At 40.6% G+C, this 12873-nt stretch overlaps 1 protein-coding gene across 5 annotated transcripts in view; it reads left to right on the plus strand.

Annotated features, from left to right (window-relative positions):
* FAM135A (family with sequence similarity 135 member A) overlaps positions 1–12873 on the plus strand; it is a 672026-nt gene that overhangs the window by 599283 nt on the left and 59870 nt on the right. The gene's annotated exons all lie outside the window — the stretch shown is intronic.

The raw sequence follows: 12873 nt of genomic DNA on the forward strand, positions 1-12873 counted from the left end.
GTATTAGTAATTAAACTCTACTGTATATACTTATACAGTTAAATAATAATATTCTATTATACACTTGTATTAGTAATTAAACTCTACTGTATATACTTATACAGTTAAATAATAATATTCTATTATACACTTGTATTAGTAATTAAACTCTACTGTATATACTTATACAGTTAAATAATAATATTCTATTATACACTTGTATTAGTAATTAAACTCTACTGTATATACTTATACAGTTAAATAATAATATTCTATTATACACTTGTATTAGTAATTAAACTCTACTGTATATACTTATACAGTTAAATAATAATATTCTATTATACACTTGTATTAGTAATTAAACTCTACTGTATATACTTATACAGTTAAATAATAATATTCTATTATACACTTGTATTAGTAATTAAACTCTACTGTATATACTTATACAGTTAAATAATAATATTGATTATTGAAATGTCTACAAGCTTAGGCCGGGTTATACACACACAGTGAAACAGGGAAAGATACTCACATATGCACACATTCACAGAGGCAGGGATAATAGACAGACTCATGCATATAACAGACAGGTGCAGTGAAAGCAATCTCTATAAAATGTATTTAATGTATGCAATATGCAGATTCAGCCAGTTCTTACCCTTTGTTTTTTTGTTTTTAATATACTGTGGATCCCAGTGAAGCATGTTAACAAAGGTAAAAATGAAACCGCATCTGTTTCAAAGAACTTTCCTCTGTACAGTACAGAAATCAGGCATTTAAGCATCAAAGGGAAATGGAACCCAAAAAGTTTCTTTCAAGATTCAGATAGAGCAAGCCATTTTAAACAACTTTCCAATTTACTTCTATCATGTAATTTGCTTGATTTTCCTGGTATCATTTGTTGAATAGCTAAATAGATGGTTAAGCCAATAACATGAGGGGTGTGTGCGTGTATATATATATATATATATATATATATATATATATATATATATATATATATATACATACATACATGAGTCACCTGTCAGTAGCTCCTGAGCCTACCTAGGTATCCTTTTCAACAATCGATATCAAGAGATAAAATAAATTACATAATAGAAGTAAATTGGAAAGCTGTTTAAAATCAAATACTCTGTCTGAATCATGAAAGAAAAATGTTTTGGTGTTTCGTGTCCCCTTAAGTTTGCTGTTCACACTTACTCTGCCATTTGTAAAATGAAACATCAGAGTGACAGCTCAGTCTTGTAGAAACTAATCAACCTAATAGCTTTTATTGTTAAAGGACTGGTCATATTCAGCTTTGAACATTTTTTTGGTACTTTTTTTTGCGGCACCAGGATTAACTTAAACACGTATTAAAAAGATGTAGTGCTGAAAACAAATGTAAAAAAAAAACTTTACATAAGTGCCCACATTTTAAAATGTAATGTTTACTTTAAAATCCTTAGCGATATCTACTCTTCATATTTTTAATGCAACGGCTAAATCGCTTTCTAGAAAGCGAGTAACACTTTTGTTTTGTGCTCAGAACACACCCAAGGAACATTTACAGGCACTGTAGGATTGTAAAATGTTGATTTTTAAACTTGTTTTCTGTTAGATAAAAAAAAAAAATCCAAAGTTTAAAGTGAAAAGCTCTAATTACATAGATGATGTTTCTTATATTCATTTCTGGCACAGCTACCATGTCTCCTTAACCCTTTCCCATTGTTACGATATTCCATGCTGTCCTTAAAACGCTGGGCTTTAACGATGTTGGGATGGCATGGAACGCCCTAACTTCTATGGCTCCCCCCATGTTATATTTGCCACGATGGATCCAATCAGGACCGTCTTTAACACAGGGCAAAAGGGGCAGCTGCCCAGGGCCCAGTTTCTGTTGAGGGGCCCAAGAGTCCTAAAAAAAAAAGTTGTTTTCTTCTGTTATGTGTGATCAGTCCACGGGTCATCATTACTTCTGGGATATAACTCCTCCCCAACAGGAAATGCAAGAGGATTCACCCAGCAGAGCTGCATATAGCTCCTCCCCTCTACGTCAGTCCCAGTCATTCTCTTGCACCCAACGACTAGATAGGATGTGTGAGAGGACTATGGTGATTATACTTAGTTTTTATGACTTCAATCAAAAGTTTGTTATTTTACAATAGCACAGGAGCGTGTTATTACTTCTCTGGCAGAGTTTGAAGAAGAATCTACCAGAGTTTTTTACTATGATTTTAACCGGAGTAGTTAAGATCATATTGCTGTTCTCGGCCATCTGAGGGAGGTAAAAGCTTCAGATCAGGGGACAGCGGGCAGATGAATCTGCATTGAGGTATGTAGCAGTTTTTATTTTCTGAATGGAATTGATGAGAAAATCCTGCCATACCGTTATAATGACATGTATGTATACACTTCAGTATTCTGGGGATGGTATTTCACCGGAACTACTCTGTTAAAGGTCACTAATCCTTTTAATAAGTATTTATCATGTTAAACGTTTTTGCTGGAATGTAGAATCGTTTACATTGCTGAGGTACTGAGTGAATAAATATTTGGGCATTATTTTCCACTTGGCAGTTGTTTGCTTTTAATTGTGACAGTTTCGTTTCTCTTCACTGCTGTGTATGAGAGGGAGGGGCCGTTTTTGGCGCTCTTTGCTACGCATCAAAAATTTCCAGTCAGCTACTCTTATATTTCCTGCATGATCCGGTTCATCTCTGACAGATCTCAGGGGGTCTTCAAACTTCTTTGGAGGGAGGTATATTCTCTCAGCAGAGCTGTGAGAATTTCATATTGACTGTGAATAAAAACGTTGCTCTGTAATTTTTATGTCAAATTTAATTATTGTTATTTTACTAATGGGAACAAACCTTTGCTAAAAGTTGTGTTGTTTTAAAGTTTGATGCTATAACTGTTTTTCAGTTCATTATCTCAACTGTCATTTTAATCGTTTAGTACCTCTTTGAGGCACAGTACGTTTTTGCTAAAAAAGATTATAACCAGGTTGCAAGTTATTGCTAGTGTGTTAAACATGTCTGACTCAGAGGAAGATATCTGTGTCATTTGTTCCAATGCCAAGGTGGAGCCCAATAGAAATTTATGTACTAACTGTATTGATGCTACTTTAAATAAAAGTCAATCTGTACAATGTGAACAAATTTCACCAAACTGCGAGGGGAGAGTTATGCCGACTAACTCGCCTCACGCGGCAGTACCTGCATCTCCCGCCCGGGAGGTGCGTGATATTTTGGCGCCTAATACATCTGGGCGGCCATTACAGATAACATTACATGATATGGCTACTGTTATGACTGAAGTTTTGTCTAAATTACCAGAACTAAGAGGCAAGCGTGATCACTCTGGGGTGAGAACAGAGTGCGCTGACAATACTAGGGCCATGTCTGATACTGCGTCACAGCTTGCAGAGCATGAGGACGGAGAGCTTCATTCTGTGGGTGACGGTTCTGATCCAAACAGATTGGATTCAGATATTTCAAATTTTAAATTTAAATTGGAGAACCTCCGTGTATTACTAGGGGAGGTCTTAGCAGCTCTCAATGATTGTAACACCGTTGCAATACCAGAGAAACTGTGCAGGTTGGATAAATACTTTGCGGTACCGGCGAGTACTGACGTTTTTCCTATACCTAAGAGATTAACTGAAATTGTTACTAAGGAGTGGGATAGACCCGGTGTGCCGTTCTCACCCCCTCCAATATTTAGAAAGATGTTTCCAATAGACGCCACCACTCGGGACTTATGGCAAACGGTCCCTAAGGTGGAGGGAGCAGTTTCTACTTTAGCTAAGCGTACCACTATCCCGGTGGAGGATAGCTGTGCTTTTTCAGATCCAATGGATAAAAAATTAGAGGGTTACCTTAAGAAAATGTTTGTTCAACAAGGTTTTATATTGCAACCCCTTGCATGTATCGCGCCGATTACGGCTGCGGCAGCATTTTGGATTGAGTCTCTGGAAGAGAACCTTAGTTCATCTACGCTAGACGACATTATGGACAGGCTTAGAGTCCTTAAACTAGCTAATTCATTCATTTCGGAGGCCGTAGTACATTTAACCAAACTTACGGCTAAGAACTCAGGATTCGCCATACAGGCACGTAGGGCGCTGTGGCTAAAATCCTGGTCAGCTGATGTTACTTCTAAGTCCAAATTACTTAATATACCTTTCAAGGGGCAGTCTTTATTTGGGCCCGGTTTGAAAGAAATTATCGCTGACATTACAGGAGGTAAGGGCCACGCCCTACCTCAAGACAAAGCCAAAGCTAAGGCTAGACAGTCTAATTTTCGTCCCTTTCGGAATTTCAAAACAGGAGCAGCATCAACCTCCACTGCACCAAAACAGGAAGGAGCTGTTGCTCGTTACAGGCAAGGCTGGAAGCCTAACCAGTCCTGGAACAAGGGCAAACAGGCCAGGAAACCTGCTGCTGCCCCAAAGACAGCATGAACCGAGAGCCCCCGATCCGGGACCGGATCTAGTGGGGGGCAGACTTTCTCTCTTCGCCCAGGCCTGGGCAAGAGATGTTCAGGATCCCTGGGCGCTAGAGATCATATCTCAGGGATACCTTCTAGACTTCAAATTATCTCCCCCAAGAGGGAGATTTCATCTGTCAAGGTTGTCAACAAACCAGATAAAGAAAGAAGCGTTTCTACGCTGTGTACAAGATCTGTTATTAATGGGAGTGATCCATCCGGTTCCGCGGTCGGAACAAGGACAAGGGTTCTACTCAAACCTGTTTGTGGTTCCCAAAAAAGAGGGAACTTTCAGGCCAATCTTAGATTTAAAGATTCTAAACAAATTCCTAAGAGTTCCATCGTTCAAAATGGAAACTATTCGGACAATCTTACCCATGATCCAAAAGGGTCAGTACATGACCACAGTGGATTTAAAAGATGCTTACCTTCACATACCGATTCACAAAGATCATCACCGGTATCTACGGTTTGCCTTCCTAGACAGGCACTACCAGTTTGTAGCTCTTCCATTCGGATTGGCTACGGCCCCAAGAATCTTCACAAAGGTTCTGGGTGCCCTTCTGGCGGTACTAAGACCGCGAGGGATTTCGGTAGCTCCGTACCTAGACGACATTCTAATACAAGCTTCAAGCTTTCAAACTGCCAAGTCTCATACAGAGTTAGTTCTGGCATTTCTAAGGTCGCATGGATGGAAAGTGAACGAAAAGAAGAGTTCTCTTTTTCCTCTCACAAGAGTTCCATTCTTGGGGACTCTTATAGATTCTGTAGAAATGAAGATTTACCTGACAGAAGACAGGTTAACAAAGCTTCAAGATGCATGCCGTGTCCTTCATTCCATTCAACACCCGTCAGTAGCTCAATGCATGGAGGTGATCGGCTTAATGGTAGCGGCAATGGACATAGTTCCTTTTGCACGCCTACACCTCAGACCGCTGCAATTGTGCATGCTAAGTCAGTGGAATGGGGATTACTCAGATTTGTCCCCTACTCTGAATCTGAATCAAGAGACCAGAAATTCTCTTCTATGGTGGCTTTATCGGCCACACCTGTCCAGGGGGATGCCATTCAGCAGGCCAGACTGGACAATTGTAACAACAGACGCCAGCCTACTAGGTTGGGGCGCTGTCTGGAATTCTCTGAAGGCTCAGGGATTATGGAATCAGGAGGAGAGTCTCCTTCCAATAAACATTCTGGAATTGAGAGCAGTTCTCAATGCCCTTCTGGCTTGGCCCCAATTAACAACTCGGGGGTTCATCAGGTTTCAGTCGGACAATATCACGACTGTAGCTTACATCAACCATCAGGGAGGGACAAGAAGCTCCCTAGCAATGATGGAAGTATCAAAGATAATTCGCTGGGCAGAGTCTCACTCTTGCCACCTGTCAGCAATCCACATCCCGGGAGTGGAGAACTGGGAAGCGGATTTCTTGAGTCGCCAGACTTTTCATCCGGGAGAGTGGGAACTTCATCCGGAGGTCTTTGCCCAAATACTTCGACGTTGGGGCAAACCAGAGATAGATCTCATGGCGTCTCGCCAGAACGCCAAACTTCCTCACTACGGGTCCAGATCCAGGGATCCGGGAGCGGTTCTGATAGATGCTTTGACAGCACCTTGGAACTTCAGGATGGCTTATGTGTTTCCACCCTTCCCGCTGCTTCCTCGATTGATTGCCAGAATCAAACAGGAGAGAGCATCAGTGATTCTAATAGCGCCTGCATGGCCACGCAGGACTTGGTATGCAGATCTAGTGGACATGTCATCCTGTCCGCCTTGGTCTCTACCTCTAAGACAGGACCTTCTGATACAGGGTCCATTCAAACATCAAAATCTAACTTCTCTGAAACTGACTGCTTGGAAATTGAACGCTTGATTTTATCAAAACGTGGTTTTTCTGAGTCGGTTATTGATACCCTGATACAGGCTAGGAAGCCTGTTACCAGAAAGATTTACCATAAAATATGGCGTAAATACCTATACTGGTGCGAATCCAAACGTTACTCCTGGAGTAAGGTTAGGATCCCTAGGATATTGTCCTTTCTACAAGAAGGTTTAGAAAAGGGTTTATCAGCTAGTTCATTAAAGGGACAGATTTCAGCTCTGTCCATCTTGTTACACAGGCGTCTGTCAGAAAATTCAGACGTCCAGGCCTTTTGTCAGGCTTTAGCTAGGATCAAGCCTGTGTTTAAAGCTGTTGCTCCGCCATGGAGTTTAAACTTAGTTCTTAACGTTTTACAGGGTGTTCCGTTTGAACCCCTTCATTCCATTGATATAAAATTGTTATCTTGGAAAGTTCTATTTTTAATGGCTATTTCCTCGGCTCGAAGAGTCTCTGAGTTATCAGCCCTACATTGTGATTCTCCTTATCTGATCTTTCATTCAGACAAGGTAGTTCTACGTACTAAACCTGGGTTCTTACCTAAGGTAGTCACTAACAGGAATATCAATCAAGAGATTGTTGTTCCATCTTTGTGTCCAAATCCTTCTTCAAAGAAGGAACGTCTTCTACACAATCTGGATGTAGTTCGTGCCCTCAAGTTCTACTTGCAGGCAACTAAAGATTTTCGCCAAACTTCTTCCCTGTTTGTCGTTTATTCTGGACAGAGGAGAGGTCAAAAAGCTTCTGCTACCTCTCTCTCTTTTTGGCTTCGTAGCATAATACGTTTAGCCTATGAGACTGCTGGACAGCAGCCTCCTGAAAGAATTACAGCTCACTCCACTAGAGCTGTGGCTTCCACTTGGGCCTTTAAGAATGAGGCCTCTGTTGAACAGATTTGCAAGGCTGCAACTTGGTCTTCGCTTCATACTTTTTCCAAATTTTACAAATTTGACACTTTTGCTTCTTCGGAGGCTATTTTTGGGAGAAAGGTTCTTCAGGCAGTGGTTCCTTCTGTATAATGAGCCTGCCTATCCCTCCCGTCATCCGTGTACTTTTGCTTTGGTATTGGTATCCCAGAAGTAATGATGACCCGTGGACTGATCACACATAACAGAAGAAAACATAATTTATGCTTACCTGATAAATTCCTTTCTTCTGTTGTGTGATCAGTCCACGGCCCGCCCTGTTTTTAAGGCAGGTAAATATCTTTTAAATTATACTCCAGTCACCACTTCACCCTTGGTTACTCCTTTCTCGTTGATTCTTGGTCGAATGACTGGGACTGACGTAGAGGGGAGGAGCTATATGCAGCTCTGCTGGGTGAATCCTCTTGCATTTCCTGTTGGGGAGGAGTTATATCCCAGAAGTAATGATGACCCGTGGACTGATCACACAACAGAAGAAAGGAATTTATCAGGTAAGCATAAATTATGTTTTTTTTTTTGGTTTTTTTTTATGGTTCATACCAGACTGCTGATGTGACATGGGGAACACACACATTCAGTCCTAATACTGTCACAGTCAAAAGTACTCTGCTTATAGTTATTTTTTTTTAAAAACTATGCCAGACCGTGCCTGTGTCATGTAACATGCCAAGCTATTGCTATGTGCTGTTTTAGATGTGCAATGTGCAGCACTGAATGCAAAGTCCTAACTCGGCATCCAGCCATTCCCACTGCATTATAAGAAGTCCTACTGGGGTTACCAATGTTACCAGGTAACTTCTCTGGTGGTAGGGATTGTTTCTGGATAAGGCTGACTGTAGGTGCATGCAGCAGAAAGCTGGAGCGGCAAGCACGTGAGGATTTGAGAATCTGTGCAGCTGCATACACTGCTCTCTTCAGTCTTGAGGCTGTGTGACTCATCTCATACTGTATCCATGCAGCCTTGGACAGACAGCATCCAGTCTGCTGGTCCCCTTAGCCCTGCTCTTTCTGCTGTGGCCCTAAGATCAACTAACTGAAGTTTGTTAGGGGAACAGTGCTTTGTAGAAAGGTGTTAGTGGGAAGAATAAGTGAGTGCACACACACCCCTCCCCATGCAGCATTGTCTAGTGCAGGGTGAGAGGGAACTTGTTTCTAGCAAAGAAGTGACATATGCTGATACTTCACACATTAATGTAAGGTTTATTTTTATAGTTTGTTTTCTCACTGTCTCAGATTTTACAGCTTCCCATAGTAGTTCTGCTGTTCCATTCAGTAAACTTATACTGCACCTCCATGCTTCCTCCTCAGTCTTTACCTTGCTTTGCTCCTGTTGCTGCCCTAAATCTCTTTAACTAGCTAACCTCACACCAGAATCACATTCAAAAGAATATTAAATGAATCCACAGTGGAGGAATTTATATATTTATTTACTTATTAATACTGCTTAGGTCCAGTTTCACATATTGCAATTTATTTCATTTTTTTAAATGATTAGCTCAGCAGTGGATAATCCACTGCTGGGCTAATAATCAAAAAAAATTTGATTTAGTTGTTTTTTGGAATGTTGGGGTGGAGAGCGAAATTGCATTGGGGGGGCCCAAGAAAATTTTTGCCCAGGGTCCAGTCAATATTAAAGACGGCCCTGGATCCAATGCTAGGACTTGCCTGGCAATTTAGGCAGTCCCCCAGAAGCCAATTGTAACATTACATTGCAGTGACTGATACAATGTGACAGCCAATGATTGGCAGTCTGCACTACCTGTGCCTCTCTCTTTGTTCAGTGTGATCTGAGGTTAGAGAGGCAGAGATCAGTGCTACAAAGTGTCCCACAAAGTTTTTTTTCATTGTTTTTATAAAAAAAAAAAACTTTTACTGTCAAAAATAATAATTAAGGGGGGGCGGAGCCAACCGCCAAGCTAGCAAGACGTGCCTCTACAGAGCTCCTGAAGGCAGATTATTAAAATTATTTTATATGGCATACTTAGTACCTAAATAGCCTGTATCCTGACCCTGGCATACACATTAGGACATGGACTTCAAGTTTGGGCTCAAAATAAAATAAAATAGCTGATATAGAAAACCACCAGCCAGCTACAACCGCACCAGGGAGTTCGGTATCAGGACTGTCAAATACCCGTGAGACGGACTGGCCTAACACCCGGTCCCACACCTAGCTGACTAATAAGTCTACTGTGCTACTCTCAAAATGGAGAAGCTCTCAGCATCCCTTAAATCTTTATTGGAGGGCATAAGCAGTAAAGCCGACAGAAACTTCCACGGCTTAAAGACTACCCTTATGGAAATGCGCAACAAAGATGGCGCTACTTCCCTGATCGCCTATGACACCCCTGAGGAAAATCAGATAGCAGACTCTTTGCCAGCTGGGAAACTGCATCGACACACTCAGGAAGGACTACCTGCTCGTGTCTCAGCTAGCACCCTGCAGGAGCCAGCAAATAGCGACTCGATGCTGCTGTATTCTGAGGCGACATCCTACACTACGGCTGCAGTTATAGATTTCATAAGGCCCATCCGGACCGCTGCCGGACGCCACCTTCAGCTCTCCCCTTCTCACTACCTATGCTCCCAAACAGCTCTGGCATTTGAAGCGATCAAGAGCCAGGAAGATGTGGATGAGTGCTGTACGCGCTCAGCAGCGAATGCCCACATCCTAACTAAGACATCTCCAGAGGGGGGGAGAAAAGCCTGGACTGCAGACATGTCTTCTTCCCGCGAGGGCACAGCTCACCACCTCTCCCTCCCGCAGATGCTTCTCCTTATCAGAAGAGCCCACAAGGAAACGGACCGAGGGTCATGGTATCCTACTACATCCTGGGGAACTTTATACATGGTAATGTATGATAGCCCAGCCAGGCAGCATTTGTATCCAGCTTTGTTGGGCCAAAGAGATAGACAGTTTACCGTGCTCCCTATAGCTGAGCCTCAGAGATGCGGAGTAGGCTAGATCACACGCAGGTTTGGAGGCCCCATTCGTCATACTCTGCAGCTGGCCTCTTCTGTTTTCATAGATTCTGCAAGTTTACCACGGACATTGCAGTCTAGCAAGTCTTAGTAGCCCATTCTGTATTGACTCGCTCACATTACTAGCGGACAGCTCTATTGTACAAAGCACATGATGTATAAGCTTTAAAAGAGATGGTTCGCTATTCTCTACATAAGGAAAGAACCCCAGATTTATTAGTCTCACTCTATAGTTTGAGCCAACACAGAGACTGATGAACGTTGTGCTTGTGAGAGTCATATTTAGATGGGTTTAATTATGGTATAATTCCTTTGCCTATCAAATGTTGTATATATCTTTATGTTAAAATGTACCTAGGTTAATGTTAGTTTAACTGTTTAAATTACTATTCAATAACTTTTATTGCTCTACCTTGGTATATGTTTATATTCTGTTATGTAAATTTCTCCTAGAATATAGGGTATATATCACTTATACTCATTCACTTGCACTGGGGGCTTAGATTTAAGCAGTGGATACCCCTAAAGCTCACCCAGCTAACACAGTTGATAATCTCATTATTTCCATGCACCCTTGTTATTATTGTCATTATTGTGTGTTAGTGTGTAGTAACCTTGATTTGGGTATATTATACCTTACTAAAAAGCTGTTTGACATAACCGTGGGTCTTAACATGTGTTAGTCCTTACTAACACCCACTCTTCTCTTCTTTATTATAGCTCATAGTCATACACTTTTGAGGTTATTGCGTTCTAGTATTTATATCAAACTCCATATCCATATACACTAATTCCTTAACCTCTGAGAATGTACCATTACTTGCTCACTCTACCATATTATGGCGTCAGTTGTAGAACATATTTTATATTGTTTTTCTTTCAGGAGAACAGCTCCTACGTAACTGTAAGCTCTATATTCATATTATATGGGTTAGCTGCTTTATTTTCGTCATGGAGACACGCATGCCGCACAAATTATTAAGTGAAGCAGGTACTAGACTATATTTCTAGATAGCTGACATCTTTGATGATAATTCAGTAGTCTGGGAGTGAGATATCATGACCTCTCCAGTGGTGAGAACTTGGTCTCAGACACCTACCACAATTAAGATCCAAACTCCAAAAGCCCTCATCCACTATAGGTATTTAATGAAGTGTATATGCTCTATCATTGTATCTCAGGTTGATAGTTCGGTCTGTCTAAATAGAGTACTCTCTGTCAATTCAAACTTGTTTGATATATAATGTCACCTAGTTTCTCTCTTATCTTATTATGTTTTTCTCAAAGGTTCTCGGCGATCCCTTGCCTACTGGTGTTTTATATTTTGTATTAATCGCTTTCCTGGAGGGGAGAACTCTAATATCCATAATAGCCTGAAATAAATCCATGTTCAGTTTGTTGCTTATAAGTTAACCCAGCATGCTGTATTATGCCCTGCTAGTTCCTATATTTATGGCTCCGTCCCCCCCACCCCTTTCCCTATGCGTATAGCGGTGCTTACCCGCTGAATATCCCCCACCCCCCTATTAACCTCGGCCCAAGAGTGGCTGATATTTATGTTGACCCTCCACAGACTGATATTTTGGTCTTAGGTAAAATACTATTAGAATGTGGAGCTCATACGCTGATAATATATTATAAAATGAAGTTTTATTTAATCTCGCCCAAGATACTGTCTATCTTCAAAACCAGATTTCAAAATGTATTTTCTCTTGCTATATATGCCTACTGTTTTCTCAACAATGCCTATGTATAGACAATGTATTAATCTCTTTGTTGTAACTTTGGCCTGAGGGCGAGTTCTTGTTGTGATGATATGTGTCTTAACTTCAATAAAAAAATAATTAAAAAAAAAAAAATAATAATTAAAAAAATAAGATAAAAATATATATGTGTGTGTGTGTGTATATATATATATATATATATGAAACAAAAAAAGCGTGTATGTCAAAGGGTTAAAAAACCCCTCTTTCAAAACACAGAACTGCGCTCTAAATAAACCTTTTTTTTTTTTTTTTTTTTACAATATAAATATCTGGATGATACCAAAATCAAAACATTCAAATATTCAAATAATATTGGTTCATTGAAATATACAACAGAATAAAATATGTAATGGTAAGATTATAAATCACAATAAAAAGGATAAATTGGTTGGATCCCACGTAATAGTGCAGATCAATTGTAGGTGTCGGCTGCTGTGTCTTATTAATCCTCCGGAATCTCACGGAGTAAGGTAGAAATCTAAAGAAAAGTGAGAAAGAAAGCGCACAAAGGCACCTACATAGTGCAAATCAATTTAATTTAAACAATAATACAAGTGTATATTAAAACAGCTCCCCCGTAGGGTATCTACTCACAAGAGTCAACCTCAAACTTGTGAGGTATGTTTGAGCATGTAGTTTGAAGGTTTCGCTCAGAACCGCTTGCTGTGAAAGTGCTTAGTCCAAAAAGTCAGGACCAATTCAACCTGAATGCCGGGTGTCGCTGTCTGTAACTCGAGATCTGGACAAGTATTTCTCCCGGTCTCTTGTTCCACTCACATCCCTTTTGGTAGGAGTTTTTTTGGAGCACAATCTCTCATTAGCAAAATGGTCCGTGCAGATATAACCACAGCTGATCGCTG

This window comes from Bombina bombina, chromosome 4 (genome assembly GCF_027579735.1).
Source record: "Bombina bombina isolate aBomBom1 chromosome 4, aBomBom1.pri, whole genome shotgun sequence".
Classification (NCBI taxonomy): domain Eukaryota; kingdom Metazoa; phylum Chordata; class Amphibia; order Anura; family Bombinatoridae; genus Bombina; species Bombina bombina.